Source organism: Giraffa tippelskirchi, chromosome 1 (genome assembly GCF_054371585.1).
Source record: "Giraffa tippelskirchi isolate mGirTip1 chromosome 1, T2T-mGirTip1v1.2.pri, whole genome shotgun sequence".
In the NCBI taxonomy this organism is placed as follows: domain Eukaryota; kingdom Metazoa; phylum Chordata; class Mammalia; order Artiodactyla; family Giraffidae; genus Giraffa; species Giraffa tippelskirchi.
In genome coordinates this window covers 4,786,633-4,805,041 of record NC_137275.1, presented here as the reverse complement: position 1 = coordinate 4,805,041, position 18,409 = coordinate 4,786,633, and positions in this window count along the sequence as shown.

Below are 18,409 nucleotides of genomic sequence, written 5' to 3'. Positions count from 1 at the left end.
GTCTATCAACACCATTTTTTCTAGCAGCATTTGCTCACTTCCTGTCTGTCACATTTTGGTAATTCTCAAAATATTTCAGACTTTTTCAGTATTATCTTATTTGGTATGGTCATCTGTGATCAGTGATCTTTGGTCTTATCGCAAAGAGATTATAACTTGCTGAAGGCTCAGATGGTGGTTACTGCTTCTTAGCAATAGTTTTGCACACTTAGCAGAGTACCGTATAATATAAACATAACTTTTATATTCACTGGGAAACCAGAAATATTGGGTGATTCACTTTATTTCATATATTCTTTATTGCAGTGGTCTGGAGCTGAATCCACAGTATCTCCAAGGTATGCCTGTAAAATGTGAACAAACAAATCTGGTCTGTATTTTTTAGATATTAGGGGAAATGTTAGGAATGAGTTAACAATAGAAAAAATACATTAATGAAATCCATTATCATAAAAGATTAGGAAAATAGAAATATATGTATATAATTATAAAGTATCAAAAGAAGTATACATTATATATTTATATAATTGTATGTATATAATTTTGCATATATACATACATATATAATATATATTTCTTTTTTCATATCTGTATGTAAAAATACAGTAAGGGCTTCCCAGTTGGCACTAGTGGTAAAGAATCTGCCTGCCAGTGTAGGAGATGAGAGAGATGTGAGTTTGATGCCTGGGTCTGGAAGATCCCCTGGAGGAGGAAATGGCAATCCGCTCCAGTATTCTTGCCTGGAAAATTCCACGGACAGAAGAGCCTGGTGGGCTACAGTCCATGGGTCACAAATAGTCGGACACGTCTGAGCGACTCAGCAGCTGAGCACACCCACGCGTACATGCAGCAACCGCCTGTTACCGGTGGAAGATGCACTGCCAATGCCCAGGGGCTGCCTGACCCTGTGCGCGATGCCTGTGATGACTTTCCCCGTGCTTGTGTGCGTGAAGCTGCTCGGTCAGGTCTGACTCTTTGTGACCCTACGGACTGTAGCCTGCCTGGCTCCTCTGTCCACGGAAAGTTCTCCAGGCCAGAATAAGTCGATGAGTGGGCCTTATTCTAGTGTTCCACCATTAAGTGTGATAGCTTCTGTTAGGCTTCTCTGGTGACTCAGATGGCAAAGAATCTGACTGTAATGTGGGAGACCTGGGTTCGAGCCCTGGGTTGGGAAGATCCCCTGGAGAAGGGAAAGGCTACCCACTCCAGTATTCTGGCCTGGAGAACTCCATGGACTGCATAGTCCATGGGTTTGCAAAAAGTCTGAAACGACTGAGCAACTTTCACTTTCACTGTTATTCAGTATTATGCCGACAGTCCTGGTAATCTCAATAACAGAAGACAAAAAGAGAGATAATTTTTTTTTTTTTTAGAAAGAGACAAAGCATTCCACATTTGCAGACAATGCTATAACCTACCTGGGAACTCCAAGAACATCCATTTTCCAGCTGTATACCAGTTAGGGGACTACTGCATTCTGAGTCACGTGACAGAAGGTGATGATACAAAGTACAGTGAGGTCTGAGCAATATTCTGGTACAAGATTTAAAGATGCAGTTTTAAATGGAGGAGGAGGCAAAGAGGCAAATAGGAAGTGAAAGATTCAGGAATATTTGGGGCTTCTGGCATAGATAACTGAGTGGAAATTGGTATCATTAGCCTGGATGAGGGATGGAAAATACACACCAGGTTTGGATTCAGACAGGCTGACAAGTTCTAGACGGAGAAGCCTTTGTCGACCTGTGGCTATAGGAGTTAGGCAGTGGGGGACAGATGGAGGGCTTTCAAGTACAGGCTCGTCTCTGTCTAGAGCTGTGGCCTAGGCACTTTAATCCCTCTGAGTCCTCGTTTCCTCATCTGAAGAACAGGGATACCAAACCCTCCCTGCCAGACTCTCAAGCAAAAGAATGAACAGAGAAGCACATTGGTGGCCATTAACCACACAGGCACCCACACACACAGAGCGGACTGAAGAAGCCCTCTGCGCTGCAGTTAAAGCCTTCAGCCTCGTGAAGACAAAGGATGTCAATAATATCAACCCCTCCTGTACTTTGTTAACGTTTGGCCTTCTTGGATGAGAGTTAGAAGATAGAACACAATAATGAGAAATCAAAATGACTTTACATAGTCAAGTTTTTAACAAAATCCATATTTTCTTAGTTTTTAAAAAAAAAATTGGCTCAAATTGTCCTTCGGAAATCAATACGTTGCATTTACAGAGACACTTTAGGAAAAAGGAACAGTAGCTTTTTTAGGATCAATAGTAAATGATTTGATTCTCACCCAGACAATGAGGACATCCAAGTTAACTCTTGGGAAGTGGGAAAAAGTTGTCCTCAAAACCCAGGTTTGTCCAAGTCTTGCTCATCCTCATGGTCCAGTGTCCTTTTTGCCCTAAGTTAGAGCAGGGTAGTATTTGAAAGCACATGGCCTTTTAAGCGTATCAGAAAGTAATGGGTTCATGCTCCAATTTTATCACTTTTTAGCTCTGTGACCTGCAGCAAGTTATTCAGCTTTTTTAATTCTTGATTTCTTAATTTGTACAATGGGAATAATAAAATATTTGCAGAGCAAAAATAGAGATGCAGACTTAGAGAATGGAGGTGTGGACACAGGGGGACGTGGAAGGTGGGACAAACTGCGAGATTAGGATTGACATATATACACTACTATGTGTAAAACAGGCAGCTAAGTGGGAACCTGCTGTGTAGACAGGAGCTCAGCTTGGTGTTCGGTGATGACCTACAGAGGTGTGATATGGGGGAGGGAGGCTCAAGAGGGAGAGGATATATATATACACACACACAGCTGATTCATTTCATTGTACAACAGAAACTAACACATCATTGTAAAGCAACTATACCCCAGTAAAAAAATAACAAAATATCATAGCAACCTCAGCTATGGTTGGGATTTTTTTTAAATCCATGTATCTTAGATCAGACTTCCCATCTTAGACTCTAAGATGGAGAGTCTGCGCAGGAAGCTTTTAGAGTGTGCTACCCAAAGTCAGCACTGATGGGGTGCTGAGGGATGAAGGATTGGACAGGGGATGTGCTGCACCAGGATGCAGCCACAACAGAAGCCTCAGTTGATTGCCTGGGGAGCTCTGGAGCTGGGACAGCCCCTTAAAGTTGTCTGGAACTAGGGCAAAGGGTTGGTCCTCTGTAGCCTGTGTTCAGGGCTTCCCTGGTGGCTCAGTGGTAAAGAATCCACTGGTCAATGAAGGACACTTGGGTTTGATCCCTGGGTCAGGAAGATCCCCTGGAAAAGGAGATGCAACCCACTCTACTATTCTTGTCTGGGAAATCCCATGGACAAAGGAGCCCGGTGGGCTACTGTCCATGGGATTGAAAAAGAATTGGAACTGACTTAGTGACTAAACAAAACCAACAAAGCCCCCGTCTCCCAGTCGCTGGATGCAGGCTGCCTTCAAGAAGGAAAATAACCCAAAGTGAGGCAGGTCCCTAGCTGATGGCAGTTTCTGTGAACTACAAGTGTGTCAACACTAGCTAGGAGCTGGAGAAATAGATTTGAAAAGGTTTCCCTGTGCTATACTGTTGGTTCTCATGAGTTATCTATCTTATACATAAGAGCATATACATTATATGTGTATATGAAGAAGGAAATAGCAACCTACTTCAGTATTTTTGCCTGGAAATCCCAGGGCAGAGAAGCCCTGAAGGGTCTCTAAAAGTTGGACATGACTGAGCTCACCCAAAGTTTATGTCAATAGTGTATAGATATCAATCCCTATTTCCTAATTCATCCCATCCACCTTTCCCCACTTGATGTCTGTTTTCTGCATCTGTATCACTATTTCTGCTTTGCAAATAAGATCATCGATATGATTTTTCACATACATGTTAATATTGTTGTTGTTCAGTCGCTTAATCGTGTCCAACTCTCTGCAACCCCATGGGCTGCAGCATGTCAGACTTGTCTGTCCTTCACTATCTTCCAGAGCTTGCTCAAACTCATGTCCATTGAGTCAGTGAGGCCATGCAACCATCTCATCCTCTGTCACCCCTTCTCCTGCCTTCAATCTTCCCCAGCATCAGGGTCTTTTCAAATGAGTCAGCGCACTTCTCATCAGGTGGACAAAGTATTGGAGCTTCAGCTTCAGCATCAGTCCTACCAATGAATATTCACAGTTGATTTACTTTCACATTGACTGGTTTGATCTCCTTGCTGTCCAAGGGACTCTTAAGAATCTTCTCCAGAACTACAGTTGGAAAGCATCAGTGCTCCGCCCTCTGTATGGTCCAACTCTCACATCCACACATGACTACTCATAAAACCATAGCTTTGACTATATGAATCTTTGTCAGCAAAGTGGTGCAGAAGATATTAAGAAGAGGTGGCAAGAATACACAGAACTATCACATGTTACTATATGATATTTGTTTTCTTCTTTCTAACTTACTTCATTCTGTATGACAGTCAATGCTACGGGCAAAAAATAACACTACTATGTCAAGCAGCTATACTACAATAAAAAATAAATAAGCCTGCAGATCTGGTGGGATGATTCTAAGAGGGGGTTGGAGAGGTGCAGGGCAACATCCACTATAAAATACAAAGGAAGCCACTCTCTAGATTGTAAACGACACAAAGGTAACCACTTTCTCTGCTGTTTGCTGCCCCTTCTGATGTTAGTTCCAAGCATACAGTATGTGCTTAATGCATGTTAGTTGAACACAGAGAAGAAGCATAATGTGTTAGTTATTATTATGATTAATAAGGGCTTCCCAGGTGGTCTAGTGGGAAAGAACCTGCCTGTCAATGCAGGAGACACAATAGATTCAGGTTCAATTCCTGGGTCAGAAAGATCTCCTGGAGAAGGAAATGGCAATCCACTCCAGTATTCTTGCCTGGGAAATCTCATGGAGAGAGGAGCCTAGCGGGCTCCATGGGGTTGAAAAGAGTCGGACACGACTGAACAGCTGAGTGCAGCCCAGCAGCAAGATTAATAAAACTCCCCTGATACTGCCTAAAAGAAGGTATCTTGTACCCTCTTTACTTTGGTCTTCTGTTTCCTATTCCCTTTTTCTATGCTACCTTGCTACCTCACCATTTTAATTCAATTATTAAATCCCACACTGTTCCACAAAACATAAGATAGCCCCTTAATTTTATCTCCTCACATAGTATCTATAACTCTTCAGCCGAAACCTAGAAAAAATAAGAATTGTAAGTGTACTATTGTCAGGAAGAATCCAGACTTACAATTCCATCCCCCTAGGAAGGTTGGGGGAATTGACATTGGTGTCTGCATAAAAGAACTTAGGGGTGAAATCATTGGCCAAGAGTGGAAGCATTTTTTCACGAAATCATTCCCTACCCTGCCCCTCACAAACACCCAAGAGGGTAACTTCGCATTGTACCTCCACATTATACCCTGAATACTCATTGGAAGGACTGATGCTGAAGCTGAAGCTCCAACACTTTAGCCACCTGATGCGAAGAGCCCACTCATTGGAACAGACTTCGATGGTGGGAAAGGTTGAGGACAAAAGGCGGAGGATGAGACAGTTAGATGGCATCACTGACTCAACAGACACGGGTTTAAGCAAATTCTGGCAGATAGTGAAGGACAGGGGAGCCTGATGTGCTGCGGTCCACGGGGTTGCGAAGAGTCAGATGTGACTTAGTGACTGAGCAACAGCAATACCTCCACAGCAGCCTGAACTAATGCTTCCAACACTCAGCACCCTTAGAATTACTCTTTGATTGTGAGGGCTCCCACTACATGCTGTGTGAGACCTGGGACCATGGGATGCCATATCTGAGGCTAAGCAAGGATGCATACATATAACTACACCAATCATTCACAACGAGCATCTCTTCTGATCAGCCTGGCCAGCCCAGTCCTGAATGCTCAGCATCCAAGTCATAGCTGCTGTCAAGAATTCTGAAAATCACTTTCCTTTGCCTTCAGGTGCTGACAAATGACAGGTGCTTCTAATAGGTTAAATGTGTACCCCACATCTCCGTGTTGAAACCTTAACCCCTGCAACTTCAGAATGTGACTACATCTGGACACAGGGTCTTTAAAAAGATGATTAAGTAAAAATGAGGCCATTATCGTGGGTCTTTACCCAAACTAGCTGCTGTCCTTAGAAGAAGAGGAACTTTGGACCCAAAAGGAGACAGCGGGGTGACTTTGTGAGGACATAGAGAGAAGGTAGCCGTCTGTAAGCCACCGAGAAAGGCTTCAGAAGAGCCAAGCCTGCCAACACTTTGATCCTGGACTTTTAGCCCTCGGAACTGTGAGAAACTAAATTTCTGTTGTTTAAGTCACCCAGTTTGTGGTATTTTGTTATGGCAGTCTTAGCAAAGTAATTCAGTACTTGGTACATTTTTATTGATTGATATATGGGTTATTTGGATCTCAGGAAGTAAAGGGGAGACTTGATTATTTGTGACCCATGGACTGTAGCCCACCAGATTCCTCTGTCCATGGATTCTCCAGACAAGAATACTGGAGTGGGTTGCCATGACCTCCTCCAGGGGGATCTTCCCCACCTAGAGATTGAACCTGCGTCTCCTGCATCACAGGCAGATTCTTTACCAGACAGTAAAGCCACCACGGAAGCCCTGATTATTTCACACACAATTCAACAAATATTTACCAACTCCTACCATACGCCAGGCCCTGAGCTAGGTGCTGGACAACATCACAAAAATAAATTAAATGTGGCCCCATAACCCTGGTGAAAGAACAATTGCCTGAAAGGAGTAAAGGAAAAATGTAAAACTTGGTGGACCCAGCTGGGGAGGGAGCTGCCAGCCCAGGGGAAGATTTCAGCCATGAAGGGCTCCTGGGAGCCCAGCTGTCTGATGCTGGCACGGGCATAAATATACAGACAGTATGTTATCCCTAAGGCTAGGTGTGTAGACCCCAGACCATAAGACAGAACTTGGCCTTGCTCAAATGTGTCTTTTCAGATTCTCTGTCTTTGGACTCCCAGTAACTGATCACCCAGGGGATGATGAGACAATTCGAGTGTTCTGGGTCATTAAAGCTTTAAAAAGGTCATATGCCGTAGAAACAACCCTCCACAAATGATCTAGCAAATTGAGCAGAGCGTCCAGTTGACACTGGAAAAGCACTTGCAACCAATTCAGTTGCCTTGGTAACCAGGCCCCTCCCCAGTCTGTTACTATCTCTCTCTCTTTTTTTTTAAGCCACAAACATATAAAGAAAACTAGACATAAGGGCAACATTTGGCTTAAGTAGCTCCACCTTAGGAAAGGGCTTGGAAGAGGTGTGGGAGGTTGTCTGCAGGGGCAAAGGAAGAGATGGTGAAGAAATAAACTTGACTGTCAATAACAAGAATTGTATCTAGGTCTGAGTGTTCTTAGGTTCTGCATTGCATTTTCCATTGACAAGGGTTCAGTGAGTGTAAATAATTTAAATGTCTAGGAGCCTAGAGCACCTCATCGGATTTATTCTACCACTACCTCTGCAAGAAAGAAAACTCTGGCACCAGGAGAGCTCTTCCCCAAGTCAGGTGTTGGAGAATTAGCATGAGTTCTGCTTGCTGCATTGATTTAAACCCCTCTTCCCCAGCATCCATCCAGAAGGACTCAGACCACCAAAGAGAATGAAGGTGGATCTGAGGAGAACCCGAGTTCTCTAAGCTTAGAAAACATGCTTTCCAGATTTCTCTAGAACATAAAGATGCTCACTATCTCATGTTTTAGTTCCAGTTTTAAAGAATTCTCTCTTTTCCCCTCTTAAACATGAGTCTCATATTTAAGACTCCATCCTTTGAGAGCATCATAACCCCCAACAATTTTCTAAAAAATAACTAAAACCAGAGTAAATGACAGTTTCCCCTAGACATTTTTCTGGTCGAATCTCCTCTTCTCTTTTCAGCCTATCACTGTAATGACTTTTCCCTTATACCTTAATCCAATATTTCTGTTATAAAGTAAGTGAACCGGCAATGGCCAAGCTCCTGAGCATGTCAAGAAACAATGATGGAGTTGAGCAGAAAACAGCTGGTAGAAAATTTTACAAGACACAAATGGTATATTTTATCCTACAATGGAGCCACCTCCCTCCAGCACCCCCAATGCTTCCAGGCCTCCATCAGGCCCCCACTTCTCACAGACACTCCATCCATTGCTCATGAATCCAACAGAAGAGTTGAATTTTTTCAGGTTTTTTTGTTTTTACATCCTTGGTCATTGTTTCTTATGAAGTCTTATGAACTGGAAAATCTCCCCAACCTCTCCTTTTCTTGAAGTCAAGAAAATTAATAAAATATTCATGCATGGGAATGCACCGTTAGAGGGATGAAGGTTTTCATTCAGAGGGGCTTGCGGGTGGATCCACAAAGAGTTAAAGCCAGACAAAATCAAACAGCAACACCAAGTTGCAAAACATTTGTATTCCACTGACCTCAGTAAAAGCTGTTAATAGGCACGTCCTAATTAAATCACTAAACACTTAATACTTATAATGAGCTCGAGGCAAGAAGTTCATTGTTTCATCTCGGGGTGCAGCTTGAATAAAGTTTTTTGTTTAATCTGGCTTTACCAATCCCACTAATGTGGGGCATGACAAAACCTCTGTGTAGAGAAATGGTTAGTTAGACTCTAAGCAGTACAGTATGGACAGAGGAGCCTGGTAGGCTGCAGTCCATGGGGTCACTAAGGGTCAGACACGACTGAGCGACTTCACTTTCACTTTTCACTTTCATGCATCGGAGAAGGAAACGGCAACCCACTCCATTGTTCTTGCCTGGAGAATCCCAGGGACGGGGGAGCCTGGTGGGCTGCCGTCTATGGGGTCGCACAGAGTCGGACACGACTGAAGTGACTTAGCAGCAAAGCAGTACAGAATGATGGTGAGGATGCCAGCTTTACGGTCAAACAGATCAGCATTCAGGTCTCACTTTATAACTTAGTGTAAGACACTTAAGCCCTCTGAAATGCAGGTGCCTCACTGCCATGTGAGAGCAATCGTATCCAATTTGCAGTGTTGTTTTAAGAGTTATAAATAAGATTATACTGCTAAATGCCTAACACATCCCCCAAAATGAAAATATGAATTTGAAAAAAATACATGCACCCCCAATGTTATCAGCAGAATTACTTACAATATCTAAGATATGGAAGCAACCTAAGTATCCATCAACAAATGGATAAAGATTTGGTACATATATACAATGGCATACTGCTGCTGCTGCTGCTGCTGCTAAGTCGCAAGTGGGAAATATTCAAGCCCTATTCCCAGAAACTGGAGGCAGTAGCTCAAGGCAGAAAAACCACAATAATTATATTGCTCAGAAGCTAACAGCACACATAAATCTGGTGCATTAAGCTCCCGCCCATGGGTTCGCTTTCCAAATCACATTTTGGCGGCATCGTTTCTGGGAGCTAGAATCCCCTCTTTCTGTCTAGAGATTTCAGTTAAATCATGCCCCTGCAAAAGGTAATTACTATCAGGCTTTTTGCTTGCTTTGCTTGTTTTTTTGTTTAGGCAGTATAGGTCCCACAGTTTACCTGGTAAATTCCCAGCCACAAGGAAGGAGAAAGGCAGATGGTGTTTGACTTGGGGTCTCTTTGCTGCCAGTGGCCATTGTGTGTGTGGTTTCTCCCTGCTCCCTCCCAGACAAGTCCCACTTGAACCTGGGCTTATGTCATAAACCTCAGAAAACCTCTGCTCAGGCAACTTTCAAGTTACTAAACCGATCTCCTCAGTCACCTGGCTTTAAGACGTCACTGGGAGATCATGCCGGCGTCTGAGTGTATCTAGTAAAATGCATTCAAAATCTGTCATGCTGAAGGAAGGGATTGGCCTGTGTCTGGGAAAAGCTCAGTTTCACAGCGTGAATGCTGGAGAGACAGGAAGGAATCTTAAAGTCACACGCTTCTGAAATGCAAAGACAAATGATAAGCATTCCGTTTAGTGGCAGGTTTTACACTTTGGAGTAAATTTGAAACTATTGGATTTGGTAGCAATCACAGTTTCCTGGCGGCTCAGACCATTTAGAATCTGCCTGCAATGCAGGAGACCCGAGTTTGATACCCAGGTCAGGAAGAGCTCCTGGAGAAGGGAATGGCAACCCACTCCAGTATTCTTGCCTGGAAAATGCTACGGACAGAGGAGTCTGGCCGGCTACAGTCGCAGAGTCAGACAGGACTCTTTCTGTGTTGATACCCAGGACCAAACAGAAGCCAATGGTGTGAAGACACTACAGGAGGGTCAGTTAGAGAAGGTGCCTGGGGCTGGGGCAGGGCAGACCCATCCCTCCCCAAGTCACCGTCTGAGTCCCAGTGCCCCTTGCTGTTACCCACAAGAATATGGTAACACTCAGAAACTTGAAAGAACATGAGACAGGATAAGTGAGTCTGGGAGGGTTAACCGTGGTATATGTCACAATTGCATTTATTCTGAGGTCGTGTCAATATCACAGTTGGTTCAAGATCAAGACCCAAGTTAAACATAAACAGGAGCACCGTCTCATAGAGCCCTCTGCTCCCACCAGAGTGGCTCCTCCCCAGCTGCTCCAGGCATTTGCTAAGGGACACCTTTGCCAAGTATGTTGTTGATGTCATTTAGTCCCTAAATCATCTCTGACACTTTGTGACCCCATGGACTGCAGCCCATCAGGCTCCTCTGTCCGTGGGATTCTCCAGGCAAGAACACTAGAGTAGGTTGCCATTTCCTCCTCCAGGGGATCCTCCCAACCCAAGGATCAAACCCAAGTCTCCTACATCTCTTGCATTGGCAGGTGGATTCTTTACTGCTGAGCCACCAGGGAAGCCTGAATTACAGCATGCGTCGTCATTTCCTTATTTTTTAAGGCTGAAAAATATTCCTTTGTATTCAGACACCACACTGTTTTTAACCATTCATCTGTGGATGGACGTTTAGTTTGCTTTGGACTTTTGATGACTTTGAACAATACTGCGATGAATAGAGGTATACAAATATCTATTCTTGTCCCTGCTTTCAACTGTTCAGGGTATACACCAGAAAATAGAATCAGTGTCTCCATTTTCCTGACTCCTGCATCCATCTCTCAAATGGTCCTGATGTCAGGCCCAGAGAAGAGTGTCTTCTAGGACTCTGCAAACCCCCAACAGACCAGGCTGCCTCTTCCATTTCTTTAAGTTGTTGTTGTTCAGTCACTCAGTCGTGTCCGACTCTTTGTGACCCCATGGATGGCAGCAAGCCAGGCTTCAGCCATCTCCCTGAGCTTGCTCAAACTCGTGTCCATTCTATGAGTTGGCCTTTCTCAAAAGACCTTGGCTGGGAGGGGCCTGGAACTCTATGCATATATATCAGCCTGGAAAAGGCTATTTTCCGAAGTCTCCCAAAGTTACTCTGGCTGCAACTTGCCCATAAGGACTCATGTCCTTCCATGATCCTAACTGGACCTCATCTGGGTCCAAGCTGTGTCTGCTCCCGTCACCCTTGCCCTTCGCTCCAGGGCATCTTTGAAGAGCTCTGTTTTTTCCCTCCTCTCAGTCCTAGTTCCTTCCTAGGGCCTCCATGGTCTTACCTACTCAGATAAGACTTTCTCCTCCTAACTAGCATGATGCATTCAGCCCAGGAAATTTGTGTTTGAGAAAAATGTTGAACTCTTCCAAACCTTAAAATTCAACATCCAAAAAACTAAGATCATGGCTTCTGGTCCCATCATTTCATGGAAAAATAGATGGGGAAAAAGTGGAAACAGTAGCCAGTTTTATCTTCTCGGGCTCCAAAATCACTATGAACAGTGACTGCTACCGTGAAATCAAAAGATGCTTACTCCTTGGAAGGAAAGCTGTGACAAAGACAGTGTATCTAAAAGCAGAGACATCACTTTGACAACAAAGGTTCATCTAGTCAAAGCTACGGCTTTTTCAGTAGTCATGTACGGATGTGAGATGTACCTTCATACAGAAGGCTGAGTGCTGAAGAACTGATGCTTTCAAATTGTGGTGCTGGAGAAGACTCTTGACAGTCCCTTGGACAGCAAAGAGATCAAACCAGTCAGTTCTAAAGGAAATCAACTCTGAATATTCATTGGAAGGACTGATGCTGAAGCTAAAGCTACAATACTTTGGCCACCTGATTCGAAGAGCTGATTCACTGGGAAAGACTCTGATGCTGGGAAAGATTGATGGCAGGAGGAAAAGTGGGTAGAAGGAAATGAGATGGTTGGATGGCATCATCGATTCAATGTACCTGAGTTGAGCAAACTCTGGGAGATAGTGAAGGACAGAAGAGCCTGACGTGCTGCAGTCCATCGGGTTGCAAAGAATCAGACACGACTTAGCAACAACAACAACCTCCAAACCACGTGAAAATCCAGTGCTAATATTCTACAGAGTAGGGAATACAACCATTCCACAATAATAATTATCACTCAATACTTTTTCAGAACAGTGAAAGTACCACTCTCTTGTGTAGCTGAAAGTCCTTTACAGACGCCAGCACTGAAGCTTGGATCAAAGGCAGCAAGCACTCTTATTGATCAACATTTTCCGATAGGAAGTCAGGGAGCTTCTGCAGCTCTGCTCGGCTTAGTGACTTCGCCAGGATTACGAAACACCTCAAAAGAGTTAGAATGAAAACGTAAGGATCAAGAAGAGGCAAAAATAATTTTATCCTTTGGGAATTCAGCAGTGTACTTACCAAAAATTTCATATCTTACTTAAAAGCACAATTTATTTTTTGGCTGCAGCATGTGGCATTCAGGATTTTAGTTCTCTGACCAGGGATCAAACCTGTCCCTTGGTGGAGTCCTAACTGCTAGATCGCCAGGGAAGTCCCATAAACACAGATTTTTTTATCTTGCACTTCTGAAGGTCAAGAGTCCAATATAGGCCTCACTGGGCTAAAACCAAGGTGTCACAGGGCTGTGTTTCTCTTCAGAGGATCTAAGAAAGAATTTTTTTTCTTGCCTTTTCCAGCTTCTAGGGGTCACCTACATACCTTGGCTTGCTGGCCTCTTCCTGCATCTTCAAAATCAACAAAGTTGCTTGTCTCCCACCCTTCTTCTGTAACAATGTTTCTCTCTGACTTTGTTCTTCTATGTCACTCTCCCACTTATAAGGACCCTTGAGATTACACGGGGACTCAGAAAATCCAGCATCATCTCCTTATATTAAGGTTGATGAACAGCAGCCTTAATTCTGCCTACGACCTCAGTTTCCCATTGCCATGTAACCTAACACATTCACAGGTTCCAGGAAATAGGACAGGATATCTTTGGAGGACTATTATTCCATCTTCCATAGCAAGTAATGTAACAACGGAAAATAGGCCAGACACAAGCCCAAAAGGAGATGCTGATTTTTATGTGAAATCTTTTGGTTCTTAAATATTAGCAGCCAAATCAAGTTGTTATTGCTGAGTCAATCAGTCATGTCAGACTCTTTGCAACCCTATGGACTGTAGTCCACCAGGCTCCTCTGTCCATGGAATTTCCCAGGCACGATTACTGAAGTGGGTTTTCCTTCTCCAGGGCATCTTCCTGACCCAGGGATCGAACACGCATCTCCTACATTGGCGGGCAGATTCTCTATTGCTGAACCACCGGGGACACTTGCCAGATCAAGTTAAAGCCAAATAAACCTTGTTCAAATCAAACTCCTCTAGAGGTCACATTTGCCTGTGGGTGTAGTTTGTAACTTTTTGCCTTATTATACATTGGCACTGATTCCTAACCTTTTTTCACTACCAAAAATCCCTTTTGCTATCTCCTACCTAGAACCCCAGATTTTAATAGGGTCAAATAAATAAATAAATGCTATTTATTAAATAATGACTCATTTTCCAAAGTTTTATTAATCAAAGAAAAAGTTTAATATTTGTCCTCTGTAAGAGCAGCCTGAGATAGGGCTTATAATAATAAAAGCTAATGTGAATCTAAAAAGAAATGATACAAATGAACTTCCTTACAAAACAGAGACACACAGACACAGAGGATGGACTTAAAGTTGCCAGGGTGGAAGGATGAGGGGGAGAGATAATTAGGGAGTTTGTGATGGACATGTACATACTCATTTGTCAGTTCTAGTGAGGTGGATGGACCTAGAACCTGCTATACAGGGTGAAGTACGTCAGAAAGAGGAAAACAAATATCATGTTGTTGTTCAGTTGCCAAGTCGTGTCCGACTCTTTGCAACCCTGTGGACTACAGCACGCCCAGCCTCCCTGTCCCTCACTATCTCCCGTAGTTTGCCCAAGTTCATGTCCATTGAATTGGTGATGCCATCGAACCATATTAACCCATACATATGGAATCTAGAAAAACGGTACGGATGAACAGAGACACAGGTGTAGAGAACAGACGTGGACACTGCAGGGGAAGGGAGGGTGGGATGAACTGAGACAGCGGCATTGAGACATGTACACTACCGTATGTAAAACAGACAGTTAATGGGAAGTTGCTGTGTAACACCGGGTGCTCTGTCCTGTGCTCTGTAACAACCTGGAGGGGTGGGATGAGGTGGGGGATGGGGGGAGACTCAAGGGGGAGAGGACATATGTATACATATGGCGTATACTTATGGCTAAATCGCGTTGTACCATGGCAGAAGCCAACACAATATTGTAAAGCAATTCTCCTCCAATTAAAAAAAAAAGGTTAAAACATAATACATAAAAATAAAACTAAATGGATGCCCAACAAGGTCCTACTCTACAGCATGGGGAACTCTGCTCAATGTTACGTAGCAGCCTGGATGGGAGGGGAGTTATAGGAAGAATGGATACATGGGTGTATATGGCTGGGTCCCTTCACTGCTCACCTGAACCTACTACAACATTGTTAACTGGCTATAGCACAATGCAAAATGAAAAGTTTAAAAAAATAATAATAATATTTAAAAAGTCAAGGTAACTCTCTTTCCATACATCTTACCCCCCAAGAGTGTTCCATGTTCTCAGAGTAACATGGAAACTTACATTACTGTATGTAAAATAGACAACGGGAATTTGCTGTATGGCTCAGGAAACCCAAACAGGGGCTCTGTATCAGCCTAGCGGGGTGGGATGGGAGTCAGACTCTGATGATCTGGATGAGGAAGACTCTGAATGTTTAGACAGTGATGATGACTTAGATCTTGAAACACAGGAGCCTGGGAGTCTGGATGATCCCAGATGGACCAGGAACGAGCACGTACCAGCATTGGCAAAAGTTTCACCACCCGGAAGCACATGGAGCCTCTATCCCAGACTAGTACTGACGACTCAGAGGAGGAAGATCCTGGCGCAGGAGGATCTGTTGTGACACCAGTGGATGTAGACCTGAACCTGGTTTCAAACATATTAGCGTCCTATAGTTCCCAAGCTGGACTGGCAGGATCTGCTTCCAGCCTTTTACGAAGCATGGGTGTGCAGCTGCCTGACAACGCTGATCACAGACCCACAAGTAAGCCGATGAAAGATTAGCCCCCCAACCTAGCCTCTCTTTTTGCTTCTTGAATAAGTATTGAGTAAAAAAAAAAAAGTCTGTGTAAATTGAGCTGACTGCAGGCACCATGCTTGGCGTTCTCTGTGTATTAATTCCCTGAGTCCTCATAACAATTCTGTGACATTAGGTCTACTATTTTTCCCAGTTTTAATTGATGTCAAAATCGAGGCTCAACGAGCTATGTCCTCAAAGTCACATATTCACTGAAAGGGCAAACCATAATTCAAACCCAGATCTGACAGCAGGAACCATACTTTTAATCATTGTGATTCTGCCAATACACTCCTAACAAAAGAAAAATAAATCAGTTCCCTGTGTCTGTGCTGCCTAACGGTAGGCAAACGGGTGTGAGTTTCTTTGGGGCATTGAGAATACTATGGTTTCGTGTCACTGTTGGGTCTTTGGCCACCACAGAGGGCCATCCAGGAGTAGGTTTGAAACAATTTGAGCTATAAAGTGGTGACATACAGATCCTCTTCTATCAGATGAAAAAATTTCCAAGGTCATCTAAAAATTATCACTTCAGAGCTACAAAAATTGCATAATAGATCGGCCATCATACACAGGAGACCCCAACCATGTAAAAAAACAAAACAAAAAAACCTTAAAAGAAACCCTGTTTCTGGAGAGACTTTCCCCACGGTTTGAATTTCAGAGTTAAACAACTACTGAAGACATCTCACTTCTTGACGGCTCAGCTGTCCTGCCCCTGCCTGGGGCAGTTCTTGATGGTTCCTGGAGGCCACTGAGCCTGGAGCAGGTGTACCTCATCTATCTTAGAGTTATCTGATGCACAATATGATTGAAAATGTGGTACTATACTGTATGCAAACACAAGCACAGTCATTAATCACCCTCAGCTTCCCTGGTCCAGATGTTAGTTTCTGAATTTAGACCTGCAGAACTAAAATAAAGGACAGTCACTTAGATGTCTCCAAGAGTCAAGTCCAAGGCTTAGAAATAAGTCTAGTGTGCGTATGTGTGTGCTCAGTCATGTCTGACTCTTTACTGTAGCTTGCCAGGCTCCTCTTGTCCATGAAAATTTTCAGGCACGAATACTGGTGTGGGTTGCTATTTCCTCCTCGAGGGGATCTTCCCCACCCATGGATGAAACTGACGTCTCTTGCATCCCCTGCGCTGGCGGGGGGATTCTTTACCACTGGCGCCACCTGGGAAGCCTGAAATCAGTCTAGAGCCAGTCCTGAAGACAGATGGAGGAAGGGGAAGAGCGAGAGGGAGGGAGGGAAGGAACGGAGGGAGGGAAGGAGAGGGAGAGAGAAGGAAGAAAATAACCATGTATCTTAACTCTGGAAACGTGGTGGAGTGCTGGTGCTTCATAACCCGTTTTCTTACTGCAGGCACAGAAAAGATGACACTTCCTTACCTTTTCTGGAGGTAGGTGGGCTCATTTAACAAGACTGCTTTGCCATCGTCAATGGCTGGCATGGCCCCCTCTGTGCTCTCTTCCCCTGCTAGGAGACTCGTGCTGTCGTCAGAAGGCTTGTGATGAGATGCAGGAGCTTCACTGCTGAGGCTTCGTCCTGGAGAGCTGTCCACATGCTCACTGGACATGAGACAGCAAGAAATATACTTTGGTCTCTTAAGCCTCTGAGATTTAGGGGGTGTTTTATTACTGCAGCATCACTTATCGCTTGACTAATATAAGAAATTAGAGACAAAGCCTACCAGAGCCGCTTGCAACATATTTTAATGTTATGAAACAAAGTTGCATGCTGGCTGGGACCTAATCAGGGGTTGATAAATACTTGTTGAATATAGCCTAACTGGTTTCCCTCAGCCACCATTTAGTAGCGATACATCTACTAGTGATACCTCAGTTCTTATTCAAAATATCTCTCCCACTGCTCTCTACCTCAGGTCTCCCATCTTCCTTTGCCACTCAATAAATGTTAGCTATTGGTGGCAGTGATGGTGTTAGCATTTTATTATTCCTCCCAACCTCCATCCTTACCATTTTAATTACAACAATTTCCCTCCCCTCACCCTGTCCCTGCTCCTCCTTACACCCCAATTCTGCCCAACCTTCAACAGCCAGCTCAAGTCACGTCTTCTCCAAGATGTGACTTTCCCATCCAGCTTGATCCCTTCAATCTATTGTACATAATTAATGCCATGAGTTGTTGTTGTTCAGTCACTCAGTTGTGTCTGACTCTTTGCAGAGCCACGGACTGCAGCATGCCAGGTTCCCTGTCCTTGACCATTTCCCAGAGTCTGCTCAAACTCATGTCCATTGAGTTGGTGCTGCCATCCAACCATCTCACCCTCTGTCGCCCCCTTCTCCTCCTGCCCTCAATCTTTCCGGGTATCAGGGTCTTTTCTGATGAATCAGCTCTTTGCATCAAGTGGCCAAAGTATTGGAGCTTCAGTTTCAGTTCTCCCAATGAATATTCAGGGTTGTCTACCCAAGAAAATAAATTTCCCTCTACCTAAACTAGTTCCAGTAGAATTTTTGTCACTTGCAATCAAGAATCCTGACTAATCCAAAAACTTACCTCTGAGAAAAGCTTAATTCACAAGTTCGGCAAACTTGTCTGAGCACCCACTATGTGAAGTTACAGCTCCAGTGTAATTTCAAACACAGAATAGATGTGGAAAGAGATGTGATAAATGGAAAAAGTTGTTCATATTATTTATCACTTAGAGGGACTACTAAGATACTTGCATTCGCATTTGGAAACAAGATCTTGCAGCCAAAACCTGTGAGGCAAGAATGCAGAGCCTAAACATAGACACGGAGCCTGTAGTCTTCCTATGAACCCAGTGCGTCAGTTTCACTAGCCTCATCTCCCAATCACAGCCCATATACCCACCCAGCACTCCAAACTACCCAGATTTCAACACCTTTTGCAACAGAATGTTAAGCCCACATGTTCACCAGGAGGATAGACTTTTGCAACCAGCATACTTGGAAAGCAGGATAAACCTGGGATGATATTCTAAATATTTAACAACCGGAT